The sequence below is a fragment of the Symphalangus syndactylus genome, chromosome 21 (assembly GCF_028878055.3).
Source record: "Symphalangus syndactylus isolate Jambi chromosome 21, NHGRI_mSymSyn1-v2.1_pri, whole genome shotgun sequence".
In the NCBI taxonomy this organism is placed as follows: domain Eukaryota; kingdom Metazoa; phylum Chordata; class Mammalia; order Primates; family Hylobatidae; genus Symphalangus; species Symphalangus syndactylus.
The window spans coordinates 24,813,327-24,828,846 of NC_072443.2; the positions used below are offsets into that span (position 1 = coordinate 24,813,327).

The 15,520-nt window shown below is 38.2% G+C and overlaps 1 protein-coding gene, 1 long non-coding RNA gene and 1 other non-coding gene across 15 annotated transcripts in view; 2 read left to right on the plus strand and 1 right to left on the minus strand.

Annotated features, from left to right (window-relative positions):
* LOC134735405 (uncharacterized) overlaps window positions 1-6,907 on the plus strand; it is a 31,879-nt gene extending 24,972 nt beyond the window's left edge. The window contains exons 2-4 of the long non-coding RNA XR_010118451.1: window positions 5,402-5,648; window positions 5,991-6,091; window positions 6,812-6,907. This is a non-coding gene — a long non-coding RNA (uncharacterized lncRNA). The remainder of the gene's footprint in view (window positions 1-5,401; window positions 5,649-5,990; window positions 6,092-6,811) is intronic.
* ABI3BP (ABI family member 3 binding protein) overlaps window positions 1-15,520 on the minus strand; it is a 246,050-nt gene that overhangs the window by 202,649 nt on the left and 27,881 nt on the right. The window lies entirely within an intron of this gene.
* LOC129471799 (U6 spliceosomal RNA) lies at window positions 2,724-2,830 on the plus strand. The gene has a single exon (XR_008653747.1). It is a non-coding gene; the product is annotated as a U6 spliceosomal RNA (small nuclear RNA).

Here is a 15,520-nt window from a genome sequence, read left to right on the forward strand (position 1 = left end):
AAATAGTATTAATCACAGAACTCTCTCAGAGTTTATGGGAAGATTAAGTGAAATAGATTGTGAAAAGCCGTTCCTGAACTGTGCAGCTCAGTAAGGGTTGTTTTTGATCTGACTTTATCCATGGGTTCTTTTTGATTTCAGTGTACTTTGAATTTTTAACATTCCTTGTCTTTCAACCAAAAATTCATTCTATATAGATGCTGTTTATATGCAGACTATAAGCTATATAAGGATACTGTCCCTAGCACAGTGCCTGGCAGAGAAAGGATATTCAATTAAAATGTTTTAAATGAATGAACAAACACATACAATAGTTTTTTAAAATGGAAAATATTATGCTTGATAGGAATTAATACTATAATAAGCAAATGAGTCTCTTCAAATAAACTGTACTGTACTGGAGGATGTGGACTTGTAAGTTATCACTCAATGCACTCAACAAATTCTACATAGAGGATGGACCCGCATGCAGAAGTAATTCAGAGGAGCACTGACTAGTTAGAAGTGGGTGAGTCAGGAATGGTATCACAGAAGAAGTGGCATCTGATCTGGGTCTTGAATGTCAAGAAGGACTTGTCCAGAGAACAGGAAGAAGGAAATTTCAGACTGAAGAAAAGTAAAGATGAAGGTTGAGGTGTTGATATCTGTGATAATTCATTCTGCATGATATTATATAAGGTGTAGACTATCAACATCTCTTGCTGGTCAAGCAGTCTTTCCATCTACTCTCTTTTAAAAATTAATATAAGATTACAAATATCTAATGGCATTTCATATCATTTCCACAAGGAAATCTTTCTTCTGAGTGGAGAGTTATTTCTAAGGGCTCTAATCATCATAGGCATGTACTTGATCTCTGTGATGTCCATTTTCATCCAGGCATCTCATACTAGTCATTCATAGTAACGTGACAACCTGTTTTATGGGGCTGAGGCCACATGCCCAGGGAACATTACATTAATCCCAGCACACTGAAGTCAACTGAGGATAAGATGCACCCAAAACCTCTCAAAAGAACAATGTGGACTAATTCTTAACGTTCATCTGCCACACTAACAGCTCACAGGAGAGTAACGAAATATCATTATTTCCCACACCAGCATTAGAATAATTTCAATGATTTTAATGATTCTAAAAATGTCAGAGATAAGTCTAATGCAGATTGGAGAATCCCATGTTGCAGACATTTGTCTGAAGTTCTCATTTCCCATAACTTCTCTATAGCATTGCAGACCTCTGACCACCCTAATGCATCTGCCTTCTCGTGTGTATGCAAGTGTGTGAGCACCCTTTGCCCCATCTCCCGCTACGCCTTGATTTTACTCTGTGACACAGTGGTATCCTAATTCTCATTTTCCATGAAATCTCCATCTCTCTCCCTTCTTTTCCTCCTCTGGCCCTCATAACACGGCAATTCACAAAGTTTCTGTCTTTTGCTCCTTTAGAGAACTGCTTTACAATTAAGGCTTCAATCATAACTTAGCTGCTAACTAGTAAGTAGCTTAGCTGATTCTGATATCTGAACTTCTATTTATGAATACTCATTTGGTTCCAGTCCTACAAGCTTTGTTAACCACTGACACTTTTGTTGATGCGGTCAGGCTCCAACCAGCATTATCTTCCTCAAAACCAGTTTACTTCTCTACCATCCATGATGTGTCACAGTCCTAGGTACCCAAGTCACACTTGAGGAGTCAGGTTTTATACACACCTTGCTCCAAAACCTGCATAAAACATGGAGAAGTCCAAATGCAAGGATGCCTATGACTTTGCTTCATTACCATCCTGAGGACTTGGAGCAGTGGTTCTCTTCTGAAAGGCTAAACTTCTAATTAAAAAGTGAGTTTTCTTCTTTTCCTTCTCCTTGACCACTTTGGTGCAGGTCATCTTGAGCCCCAAATTTTATTACAATAGAAGACATTCTTAAGGACAAACCATTTATAGGTTATGGTTTCATTTCACTTAAATTACTTGCAATGAATTGTAAATAAGTCAATGTTTTCCAGCAATTCCTATCTCACCTTCTTTCTTAGCCCCACCCAACAAGATCACTGTTTATTAACTCTAGTTCACCCCATTTGTACACAGTTGAATAAAATCCCAGCTCCTCCTGCTAGTATTCTGATCTTTAAGGGGAAAGGCATTTTTATCTCTTGGCTACAAATAATCCCTTAAATTTTGGCCAAAACTGTCTCCCTTCCAGATCAATTCATCTCAAGAAACATTTTAAGTTCACAATACCTACTATACAACATAGTGACTATAGTTAATAACAATATCGTTAATAACAATTCAAGTACACTTGAAAATTGCTAAAAGTAGATTTTAAGATACAAAAAATGTCATGTGAAGCAATTAACTCGGTGAATTAGCTGGATTTAGCCATTCTACAATGTATACATATTTCAAAACATCATGTTGTATACCATAAAAATATATGATTTTTGTTAATTAAAAATAAATAATAAGAAAATGATGTTCACCTTGTATATGTACTATATACTGCATCTTTTGTACTAGAAAAAAATTAAACACTCTAATTGTAATTTGGTATAAAAACGCAATGGAATATGCTATTTGATCTATTAATATAATATAGATATTATATTTGATCTATTAATATAATTTGATCTATTATATATGCTATTTGATCTATTAATAAAACATTTAGATTTCATTTAAATTAAAAGAAGCAAATAGGTATTTTATAATTTAAGAAAATTGTGCTGTCTTCGGCAGCACATGTACTAAAGTTGGAAGTATACAGAGAAGATTAGCATGGCTCTTGCGCAAGGATGACACACAAATTCGTCAAGTGTTCCATATTTTCATAAATAAAGAAATAGAATTGTAAATGAGATACATTAAAAAAGAAAAGTAGGCCGGGCGCGGTGGCTCACGCTTGTAATCCCAGCACTTTGGGAGGCCGAGGCGGGCGGATCACGAGGTCAGGAGATCGAGACCACGGTGAAACCCTGTCTCTACTAAAAATACAAAAAATTAGCTGGGCGTGGTGGTGGGTGCCTGTAGTCCCAGCTACTTGGAGAGGCTTAGGTAGGAGAATGGCGCGAACCCGGGAGGCAGAGCTTGCAGTGAGCCGAGATTGCGCCACTGCACTCCAGCCTGGGCGACAGAGCGAGACTCCATCTCAAAAAAAAAAAAAGAAAAGTATTTTTAGGGAGACGTCCATCAGCAAAGCACTAAGACACTGAGGACATAAATGCAAAACCATTTCAACTTGGAATTGCTTGTTTCTCTTTTATGTATTCTAGATGAAGTTTCTATAACATCTTTCCTTTTATTTCTATAAAATTCCACCTAGCTCCCCTGAGCTGTTTACTTGCTCTATTTTATCCACTCTTTGACTCTTTCTTTGCATTTCTAGCTTCTAAAACTTCATCCTGCATCCTCTTGACGTCATCTTTGATTCTTTTCACTTTTCAAATATACTTCTTTCAAACCCATGTAGGATGGGCTCATCCCTTTTTGGGTAAATGCATTTCTGGGCTTCAAACACTAGGCAATTTTGTCTCCTGTGCCTACATGATATCCAAAGGCTTGGCCTGAAAAGACCAGCCAGTCTTATCCATTTTTATAATTACCAACCTCATTACCTTTCCAATCCACCCTTCCCACTATTTCCGGGTTAATCATTGTACAATACTACTTTGTTATGTTATCTCTTTCCTCTGCCCCTGCTGGACAAAAATAGCACGTGACTCCTTAATGCTCACAGAATAAAGGTCAGAATAAGGCTATACTCATAAATGAAGAAAAAATAGACTATCACAAAATAATGTCATAGGCACAGGCTAAATAGTGTGTATGCAAAAATGAGTAAGATACTACATCACACATCAGTAGTGAGGGATACTGATCTCCAGGAGTTAACTCTGACACACGTTAAGAGCTATATGCAAAAAATTACATTTGCAAAGGAAAACAAGGATTTTTCTGAGGCATGTAAGAAGATACTGTTGGGAACACTTCTCAGAGAAAGAAATACTATTTTTTTTTTTTTTTTTTTTTTTTACCTCAAAGAGATTACCAGACAGAGAGACGATTGTCATACAAAGCAATGCTTTACATTTCTTGAATTTAGAGGGAGTGGATATTATTTTCTAGGCAAAGGTTCATGGAGAAGGTGAGACTTCAACTTAGCTTTGAAAGTAAGAGTCAAATAAAAGGCAGGACTTGAAAGAATGTTTCAGTTAAAAAATGGTAGTAGCAAGAAGCTCATGTTGAACTGCAAACCCTGTACAAAATTTAAAAAAGCAAATAGACCAGTTTGATTAAAAAGAAAGGATCATGCTCATAGATACTTGGAAACTCAGAGTTGGGAGGAATTTAAAAGTAATTGTAGCTATTCTCCCTCCTTCTTGGGGCCAGACTGTATATTACCTCTTAGGATGAACTGTCTTTCTCCCTCCCAAATACTAGTATATGTAACAAAGGTCCAGATACAGTGACCTCTAGGAATTATATTTCTGGTGCTCATCAGAACATTTCCTCTCAAACACAGCATTTAGAAATATACATGAGATATTTACCTTTTAATTATTATTAATTTATTTATCTTTTAATTATTTAGAAATAATTCAGTGGTCATATGAAAGACTTATTGCTATTTTCTAATGTGGCGTAATAACCCAAAACTTGGAATCAGCAATACAAACAGGAAGCATTAACTTCAGACCAAAAAGACAACAACTCCAATTTTTTCTTTTGGTAAAATTATAGAAAAGGGCAAAGAAGGCTGGGAATCATGAAATCTTGGAATTACCCTTTGGATAGAATTTCACTGGCTCACTATCAGTCATGAAATCCCTTCTACTCAATTTAAGGCTTATTTTCACGTACATGCCCTTCCTTCATTACATTTATTTTTAAAATAGCTGTTCTCTGGCAGCCTCTCCTCATTCCTTGTCCATTTCCTCTATCCTTTGCTGTTATAATTTATTTAAATAAATAAAGTAGCAATAAACTATGTTAAGAATGACAGGTACTTTACAATATAAGTCTCAGCCATGCCCTTCAAAAACAGGTGGAATGAGACCAACCTAGATCCAAACAGTTCCACAGACCTTTACATCACACATGGATGATCTTGGTAGATAATCTTAGCGTGAAAATCTTGTTTGAATGGCAATGGATTAGTCCATCTGCATTATTACTAATGGGGTGGTGAACCCTTTTCCTCTACAATTCTGGGCCCCAACTAAGGCACCAGATAAACTGTCACATAAATCCACAAGACATAAAAGCATACATGGAAAATGCCTATTAGCAGCTCTCATTATTATCAAGAAACAGCACGTTACCACCAAGCCCAGGGCAAAAGTAAACGTGTTTATCATCCCTTTAATGTTTTAAATTTTGTCTTTTTTTTTTTTTTTCACAGAATCATAAAGCTCAACTGGCAAGGGATTGGGCAGGGAAAGTAAGACATGTCTCTTCTCATAAAGTCAGCAAAGGCATTCCATAACCACACAGAGCAGTCAGCACGTGTGTCATCAGGCAGAAGTGGAAGTTTTGATATTGAGAATCCCAGCTGCATATTTCTAGCATGAGGGGCTTGCTGTCTGCTCAGTAAAAGAACAGACTGGATCCAAGAAAAGAACACGGTCCTGTCCCTGACAGAAATCCAAGTACGATACTCCGTACATGTCAGACGGGTGTCTCAATAGCATCATCAGAGCAGGGCAAGGCACAGGGCTGGGTGGACTTTTTAACAAGTGAAGATGAACTTTACTTTCACAAATGACTGTGCTGATTCAGTTTCCCTTTACAACATGTTCATTAGGACTATTTTTTTGCCCTGTAAATGATATTGGATCATTTCCATGCATTTAGCAACTATTAAATATAGTGGCAGCCATATTAGATGTTTGACTTATGTGTTTCTCTTCTTCATAAGATTTTAAATTAGACTATTCTCTGCCTGTATCCTCCATTGTTTGGATAATATTTTTATATCTCCCATTTCACAGATGTCTTCTAATTAGAATTCTACCATACAACAAGAAGTAATAGTATTAACAATACTTTACACGTGGAATCTTTTGCATCTATCTACAAATCTGCAAGGAAGGTTGGTATTTCTTTTTCTTAAAATCATTGTAAAAATCCAATCACTCATTTATTTAACAAATATTTATTAAACTCTCTGCCATAAGCTGGAACAAAACAAACAGTGAATAAAACAAACAAAAAGCCATACTTTCATTGAGTTTACATTCTAGTGAGAAGAGATAAATAAAGAAATAATAAGTAAAACATGTGGTATGTCAGGCCAGGCATGGGGGCTCATGCCTGTAATCCCAGCATTTTGGGAGGCCGAGGTGGGCATATCACTTGAGGTCAGGAGTTCGAGACCAGTCTGCCCAACATGGTGAAACCCTGTCTCTACTAAAAATACAAAAATTGCCAGGCACGGTGGCAGGTACCTGTAATCTCAGCTACTTGGGGGGCTGAGGCAGGGAGAATTGCTTGAACCCAGGAAGTGGAGGTTGTGGTAAGCCGAGATCGCACCACTGCACTCTAGCCTGAGTGACAGAGCAAGACTCAGACTCTGTCTCAAAAAAAAAGAAAAACAACACACACACACACACTCTCTCTCTCTCTCTCTCTCTCTCTCACACACACACACACACACACAAACAAAAACAAAATATATGGCATGTCAAATGATGGGGCAGATACCACTGCTGTTTCTTGATATCTGATTCCCCTATTATTCTGAGCACATGAAGATTATACGTCCCCATCTCTTGAAATTAGTCACAATCATGTAACTAATTCTCACCAGTAGGTTGTGCAAAAAAGGGACATAAGCCACTTCCAGGTCAATTCATTAAATTGTTGGTGCCAGACACTCCAACTCTGTACTTCCTGTCCTACAAGGAAGCAATTGACCAGATGGAGCCTGGGTCTTGAGTGACTACGAAGAACAGAGGCCCTGGTAAACATGTGATTGAGCATAAAGTATATGTTTGTATGTTTTTAAGACTTTGAGATTTGGGGGTTTGTTGTTGAGACACAATCAAGCCTAACCTAATGAGTACAGATGGTGATAAATACTGAGGAGGAAAGTAAAGCAAGGAAACAGGAAGAGTCAAAGTGGGAAGGGGCACAATCTTTGATAGAGAGAGGAGGAGGCTTCACTTTGGAATAAAGCCCTGAAGGAAGGGAAAGAGATAATGATAATAATGGACCATTCAGATATTTGGAGGAAGAACATTCTAGGCTGAAGGAACACCCAGTGCAAAGACTCAGAGAAAGGAACATGCCTGGTTACTGTGGCTATAGGAAGATAAGCGAGGAGAAAACAGGAAGAGGTGAAGCTAGAGGTAACTGGGCCAGATGGATAGGGTCTTAGAGGACACTGAGGGAGTTTGGCTTTTATTCTGTGATGGTAAGTTATTAGAGGTTGTTGAGCAGAGAAATGATTAGAATCTGATTTATATTTTTACAGAATTACTTTGGGTGCTATGTTGAGACTATTCTAACAGCCAAAAACAGCGAAACTATTTAGGAAACTACAGCAATAATCCAAGTAAGAGATGGTAGTAGTTTCAATCAAGGTGGGAGATAATTTGAGTAATAAAGAGAAAACATTTCTTGATAAAACTTGAAAGCAGAGCTAAAAAATTTGTAGGTGAATCAAAAGAGAAATTTATGAGGAGTTACAGATGTCTCCAGTTTTATTGACTCGAGTAATGGAAAGATAGAGTTGTCTTTAGTTGAGCTGGGAAAGACTACAGGACAGGAAAATATGGGGTAGAGGAATTTAGAAGCTAGGTTTTGAACATGCTAAACCTGCATGTCTATTAGAAAGCCAAATAGAGATATTAAGTAGGGAGTTGGATAGATGGATCTGAAGTCGAAGGGAGTGGTCAGGGCTAGAGATATAAATTTGGAACTTGTTGGTATTTAGACGGTATTTAAAGTCATAAGACTAGATGAGATCACCAAGGGAGGGAGAACAGATAGAAGAGATCCAGGAACTCAGTCCTAGGACACTCCAATTTAAGAGACTGGTAAAATGAGAATGAATCAGCAAAGGAGACTTAATAGCAGCCAGTGAGAAAGGAGGAAAACCAGACAAATGAGGAAACTTGAGCCCAGAGATGTTAAGCTACTTGCTAAGGGAGAATCAAACCTTAAATTTGACCCTAGCTCCCCATGCTCACAGCTCAGCTCCTGATGCAGGGAAATTGTGAGGTACTTAATGTAACTGCTTATTATTATCTGTGGATTCTATCATTAAAATAGTCCAAGTCAGTTGATTCATGGATTGATATGTGGTAAAGATAAAGCATCTGGTTTTAATCCTTGGAGATTCTTGATATTTAGAGCTGGAGGAAAATGACAAAACAAGTGACACTGAGAAGAAGTAGCTCATGAGGTAAGAGAAAAGACAATGGAGTTTTGGAATCCATAAGGAAAAACATGTGTATCTTATGAAATAGAAAGTGGACACTATCAAATTCTGTTGACAGATTAACTAAAACAAGTGCAGAGTTGGAACTCATCCCTAATAGACTATATTCTGAATATAAGACAATGAGTTTGATTGTAAGTCTCACCTGCTGATGAAGATAAGAAATAAATTTATTATTTACAAAATTGTCCAAATTGAGAAATATGTGGCTGGTGCTAAAAACAGTAAGTTGACTAAGAAATGAGGAGAACAAAGAAGAGATAAAGTGAGTGAGGAGAGACAAAGCAACAGTTTGAACAAGTATTTCCTTTGCTGCCTTGCTTCATTAGAGCGAATGTGCTTTGAGGATATACTTAATCGGAGGGATAAGCAACAGTATTTTATCCAGGACAATTTTACCATATGATAAATATCCTGTAATGTATACACTGAGAAAACTAATAAAAGGAATAAGGCATACCTGCAGTTTTAAAACAGGAATATTTTATGAAAGTGTCCTAAAACTTTTGTAAAACATTGAACTTCTGGTTTCCACTTAGGATGTAAACATTACTCCCACCTTTGCAACAAGCAAAAAAGAAAACAAACAACCACCAAATAATCTTCAAATTTGTAATGTTTCTAAAACTCATCAAAGAGCTAAAGTTGCAGGGAAACCTGAAATCAAAGATAAGCATATCCAAAAAGAGATGCCACTGGATGCTATAGAAGCTAGTAAGATAAATTTGGTTAAAATTTTTAACGAATTCCTAAAAGCCTGGAAATGTAGACTATCATTTGAATACAGAATCCGTGAGAACCAAGGACACAAAGGGAGTTTTTATCTACTTGTGGGCTCTTCACGAACCTTGTGGTTACTTACAGAAAAGATGGGAAGCAGCAAGAGAGTTCTGAGAATGCCTCCTATGGACATTCTCAAAACCACCCAGATCCTTTTATCTTTCCTATGGAGCATAAACCTAACCCCACAGGGGAAGAACAACCATCTTGTTGCTCCAGGGCATAGGTGAAGATCCACTGCAGCCAGAATAAGGGAACAGGAAAACATGCTCTATTCCTACAGGAGGTATGGGAATACCTTCTAGGCCAGACCATTAGAGATCTTCCACAGGGAGTGAGAGATCCCACTCGTAAGACCCAGAACATGGTGCCTTCTTAAGAATAAGGCTGAATCAGAACAACAAAAAGATTCCTCAATGTCTCCTATCAATCGGCTAATAATCATTGAATAACAAGTAACAGTAGTCTACTGCCCAGGGGAGCATTTAAAGGTTGGAGAAAAACCTTATTTTGGTTGTAAGCTCAAAGGGAAGATCCAAAGCTGAGGGTAGAGTAAAACAGACATTAAAAAAAATACTCTGGTAAATCAGTCTTGACTTTATAAGATAATGCTAGAGAAATTTGAGGCCTGTGGTGCACTGGGGTAGCCATGGCAACAACGTAATGCAAACTCAGCTCAACTAATGACCCAGTTGTCTCAAACTACCACACTAAAGGCCTAACAAAAGAAAATGCACGCAAATTTTCAGCCATAAAAACTATTTCCCTCAGTGTCTACTGTCCTACATAATGTCTACATATGACTACATAAAGTCAGTTTTTAAAAAAAATTATATTTGCAAAGAACCAAAAGAAAAAAATTATAACACCCTGTCAAGAGACAAATCAATCAACATAACCAGACTTTGATATGACACAGATATTGGAACTATTACATAGTTAAAATAACTATGATAAACATACTTAAGGCTCTCATGGAAAAGGTAGACAGTATGTATAATCAGATGATAATTTCAGAAGAAATAAAAAAGGATAAGAAAGAATCAAAGTGAAATATCAGAAATGAAAAAATAATAGAGAAGTAAAGAACAAGGAATGAAGATTTTTTTAAAGTAGGGCATTCAAGAGGGGTAGTATGAACCAGTGCAACACGCATGCAATTGGAAACTCGGAAGACAAAGAGAATTGAACAGAAGAAATGTTTGAAGAGAGAAATACTCAAAGAATTTTTTAAAATAAATGAACACCAAATCTCATATCCAAAAGGCTCAGAGAACATCAAACAAAATAAATACAAACAACAATAACAACAACAGCTAGACACATCATCTTTAAACTGCTGGAAAGACAAAAACTGGAAGACGACCATGGCAAAAAGACATATTACGTACAGAAGAATAAAGTATGTTACGTAGGAAGATTCTTATAGATTATCTGCATAGGCTCAATCTAATCATGTCTCCTTAAAAGCAGAGAACTTTCTCTGGCTGCAAGCAGGAGATATGAGGCAGAAAGGACATCAGAGAGATTCAAAGCATGCAAAAGCCTCAACCCATAATTGCGGACTTTGAGGATGAAGGAAGAGAATCACATGACAAGAAATGTTGGTGGCCTCTAGAAGCTGAAAATGACTTCCAGCCAACAGTCAGCAAGGAAACAGGGTCCTCATTTAATGACCAGGTGAAACTTACTTCTGCCAAGAAACTGAATGAGCCTGGAAGTGGATTCTCACCCTCTGGCCCTCACAACACCCCAGCCTCCAGATAAGAGCCCATGCCAGCTGACACTTTTATTTCAGCCTTGTAAGAATTGGAGCAGAGAAACTAGCAAAGCCTACCCAGACTTTGACCTACAGAGCTGTAAGATAATAAATTTGTGTTGTTTGAAACTGCTAGGTTGGTGGTAATTTGTTATGGCTGCAATAGAAAACTAATAAAGTGTCTTTACATCAGACGACTCAAAGGCAGGCTTTATAAATAGTAAGGCACAACAAAGGCAGCCCTAGTACCAACTAGGCTAAAGAAAGAAGTGGCTGGGGCCTGATTTCAGGCACTGAAATACTATCCCCAAATATACCTCACCCCAGCTGCTCACTATCACGCTTGAATTTCCAATTTTAAATCACAGTGTCAATTTTAGAGACACAAGCTACCTGTGTTAGTAACAAACAGAGAATTAGCAAGAAATGCTCTCTCCCAGGGCTCAGGTAGAAATCACACACACTTAGGAAGTGAAGGCTCACTGCAGGATGGAGTGAGGTTGACAGCAATAAACACTATTCAAAAGATTGAGAAATGAAATGATCCCCCATTTAGAAAGAAATGACAGCATGAGAGGGATGGTCAGATACAACAGTTGATGGGATACCAGTGAGAACGTAATATGGGCAAAGGAGGAGAAAACTTATCCTAATTCATAATTAGAGCTACATCAAGTTATGAACCCAGATCCAGATATTATTACTGCTACTAGGATGCAAAAAGTCACACTCTTGTTGGGCAAAATTCCATGTGTTACAAAAATTGAACTTTCTATTAAGACATTCCTATGTAAGTTGGCCGTAAAATTACCTTCAATAAATCTGTTCCACTTTCAAAGGATCCCAGTCTTTAACCACAGCCTCTTCTTGTTTCTTAAACTACTTTCACCACACTCTTAGACATCATTGAAAAATAGCCTTCATGGATGTTTTTTACTTCCTCCCAAACTAGCAGCCTCTTCCGTGGTACATAATTAGATTCCATGGCCCATCACTGCAATAATATTCTTGCCAAACCTCCAAACGCTTAGCTTACTTTTTTCCTGTCACATCCTTCTGGAGATATCTCAACTGTGGATGAGCCCAACAATCTTCTTTCATGGCACCTGCCTCCAAGTGGCAAACTCTACTAGAGAACCTCAAATAGTAGGGTAGATGGTATAAGTATAAATTCATGGTCACTAATCTCAACTGGGTCCTCATTCCTCTTGCCAAGTCATTCTCATCTTCTCCCATAACTTGTCAAATTTTAGCCCTTTCTTCTGACTTGTCTCCTCACTTGGCAGACTCTCTCTTCAACAGAAAATTGAAGTCAATGGACAGAAACTCCCTCAAATTCCCACTTTTGAACCTATAAACCTGTCTACATCACCACCCATCCCTCTCCTTTCTTGTTCTGCATAACAGGAATTGTCTGTCCCTTTATCTAATTACTCTGTCTATACTCTACATCTTATTCATTCTCCTTTTTCCCTTGGGAAAATTGCACTATTCCATGAGTTTCTTTCAACTTGGTCCTTATCTTTGACAGTTAAAACACTCAAATCTCGCTTATCTTAAAAAACAACAGTAACAAAACATTGTCCTCATCTGACCTTACATTCTCTTTCAGCTCTTGCTCCCTCTTCTCTCCTATTTCCTTCTCCCTTCAGTCCACTATGAAATAGCTTCTGTGTCAATTACACAAACAAAACACTCTCTGTAAGGTCAGCAGTGACTTCACTAGATTCACTAGATAATCTTCATTTTACTTAAAGATTAGCATTTGACACTGTTGATCACACCCTCCTTCTTCAAGTATTCTCCCACTTCTCTGACTGGTCATTTCTGTCTCTCTGTACGCTCAAACTCATCTACCTGGCCATTATATACTGGAGGACCTTGGGGCTCATTATGAAACATTTTTTGGAGATTGCATTGATTTTCATGACTTAAACTATCACTTACACACTGACGGCTCCTAAATTTGTAGCCCTAGTGCAGACCTCATCCCTGAGTTCTAGACTCTTATAGGAAACAGCCTACTCAGCACTGTTCACTAAGAAGTCTCAAAGGCACCTCAGACTCAATAAGTCTAACACTGAAGCCATACTTTTTAGCCCTACATCTGACTCTTTTCTAGTACAGGAAATAACCTTCACTCAGTTTTCAGTGATGCTGAAAACTAACCATTGGTAATACTCATTCTGGGTCAGGTACTGTATGTATATGTTAACCCATTTAATCTTCATTATAGCTATGATGTGGCTACTAGTATCATCTCCACCTCCATTTCCAAGATGAGAAATGGAGGCATACAGTGGTCAAGCAATCGGCCCAAGATCACACCATTACTAAGCGGCAGGGATGGGATTTGAACAAAGGCAAAGTTATGATTCACATTCTCAACCACTACATTTTTTCAATGCTCACTATATGTGTAGGCTAGAAACCCAGGAGTCATCTTTGATGCTTTTTTCTTTTCTCCTCAAATATCTGATTGTCAAATCTGTATATTTTCACCTTCTTAATACCTTACAAATTTATTCCTTTTTTACTTATCACCACTAAATTACCACTAGTAAGCATTAGTAGTCCAAGCCACCACCATCTCTTACTTCAGCTACTATGATAGACTCTACGCTGGTAACCAGAGACATCTTTTAAAAATATAATTCAGATCATATAGCTCATGCTTAGGACATTTCAACAGTTTCCATTGTTCCCAGATGGCAACTAATAATTTTGATGTAGTTGACCCTCCAATGTATGTTAGCCCCTGTTTCTCTCTCTCCAGGTTCATCTCTAAGCCCTCTCTGCTTAGTTGCTGTGCTCCAATCGCACTGGCCAGCTGTTATTTCCACCCACTTACCTGCTCCATACACAGTAGGGTGTCTGCTCAGAGCTGGTCCCTCTCCCGGGGAGGCTCTGATTTCACTCCCATAAAGCCATTCACTAACCAGCCCTGAAAGTCCTCAGTTAGTTAACACTCACCCATCCTTCAGACTTGACTCAAGAGTTCCTTTCTTATAAAAGCCTCCTCTGACATCCCAGGCTAGAGTTGCTTTCTCTGTTTTTAGCCCTCCTTTACAAAGAACATTCATCTTAGTTTGCATTATTCATTTAGTATACTATTAATACAGCAGTTAAGAAGAAATCACTTAGGCAGATAATAAGGGTATGGGAGTCCTCAGTAAGACTTTTCCTTTTGATGAGAAGCAGCCCCAAGTCGTTTTCTAGCAAAAAGCAGCCTGCAAGGTGGGAGCTTGCAAGGGTGAATGCTAGCAGGAACTAGGGTCTAGACATGTTCAAGATGGCGGCTCCATCTTCCCTTTCTTTGTCAGCCACTTGTACAGTAAAGAGCAGACAAGATGGCACCAATCAACTGGAAAATCCATTTGCATAATAAGATTAGGGGTTGGGGGACTAGCCTTCCTCGGGCGCTATGTAAGTGTCATACCTGATCAAACTAATATGTGAGCCCTGCGTAAATCAGACACCACTTCCTCAAATTGGACTATAAATTCTGGGGCATCTGCGGCCAACTGGTCCTTTCTGCTCAGAGAGCCCTCTCTCTACGGAGAGCACTGTTGCTCTTTCTCTTCTCTTCTGCCTATTAAACCTCTGCTCCTAAACTCGTGTGTGTCCCATTTCCTAAATTTTCCTGGCATGCAACAACAAACTCCAGGGTATATACACCAGACAACGTAGCCATTTCACTATTATGTGTTTAACATCTTTTTGTCTCGCTAAAATGTGAGCTACCTGAAGGCACAATTGTCCATTTTTCTTCACTTTAGTATTTCTAATGCATGGGTCCTGGCACACGAGAGGCACCCAACAGCCCAGAAATCTCAATTAACCAAATAGCATCCCAGCAAACTTCCATAAGATGGTCCTAGGGGGTAAAATTCTATAGACAAAAATTTTGGCATCCTCCTGTTTCTAATTTCTGCGTATTTCCCCCAAATTCTGGCTTCTGCCCTCACTGGTTGTACCAGCCTCTCTTCTTTAAAGCTTTGATTGGTTAGCTGTCACACTGGAAAAGATCTGAAGAGCTAGTTCCTATTAAAGTGTAAAGACTCATAAAGAATGAAGAAGTTTCTTATCTCATGATAAATTTTTGTATTAATAAGGAAAAACAAACGGCATTATTTAAGTTCTAATAGTATAAGTGCAATGATCAGAGATAACTTTGGAGTGGAGTCTTCTTATTGGTCCTTTGCTGCTCTCTTTCCATACCCAACTCTCCTTCCACACATAAGCCAACTCTTTTCAGTAAGAGTTCAAACCTTGGACATCTGAACTAGCAGAATCATGAATCTAAGGTAAATCCCCATAAGGGGCCATGACCCTAACTCATCTCAAATGCCATCTTTTTCAAGTCCCATCTGCCTCAAGGACTAAGAAAATTTAGAAACCTTATGGATATTGTGACAAAATTCTGGGCTATTCAAACCATTAAACATCCCAGTTTATTTAAATATTGGGGTTCATAAAAGAAAATCAACGGTATAGTTTTAACAGATGCCCTCCAGAATGGCCAATTATTGCTAAAC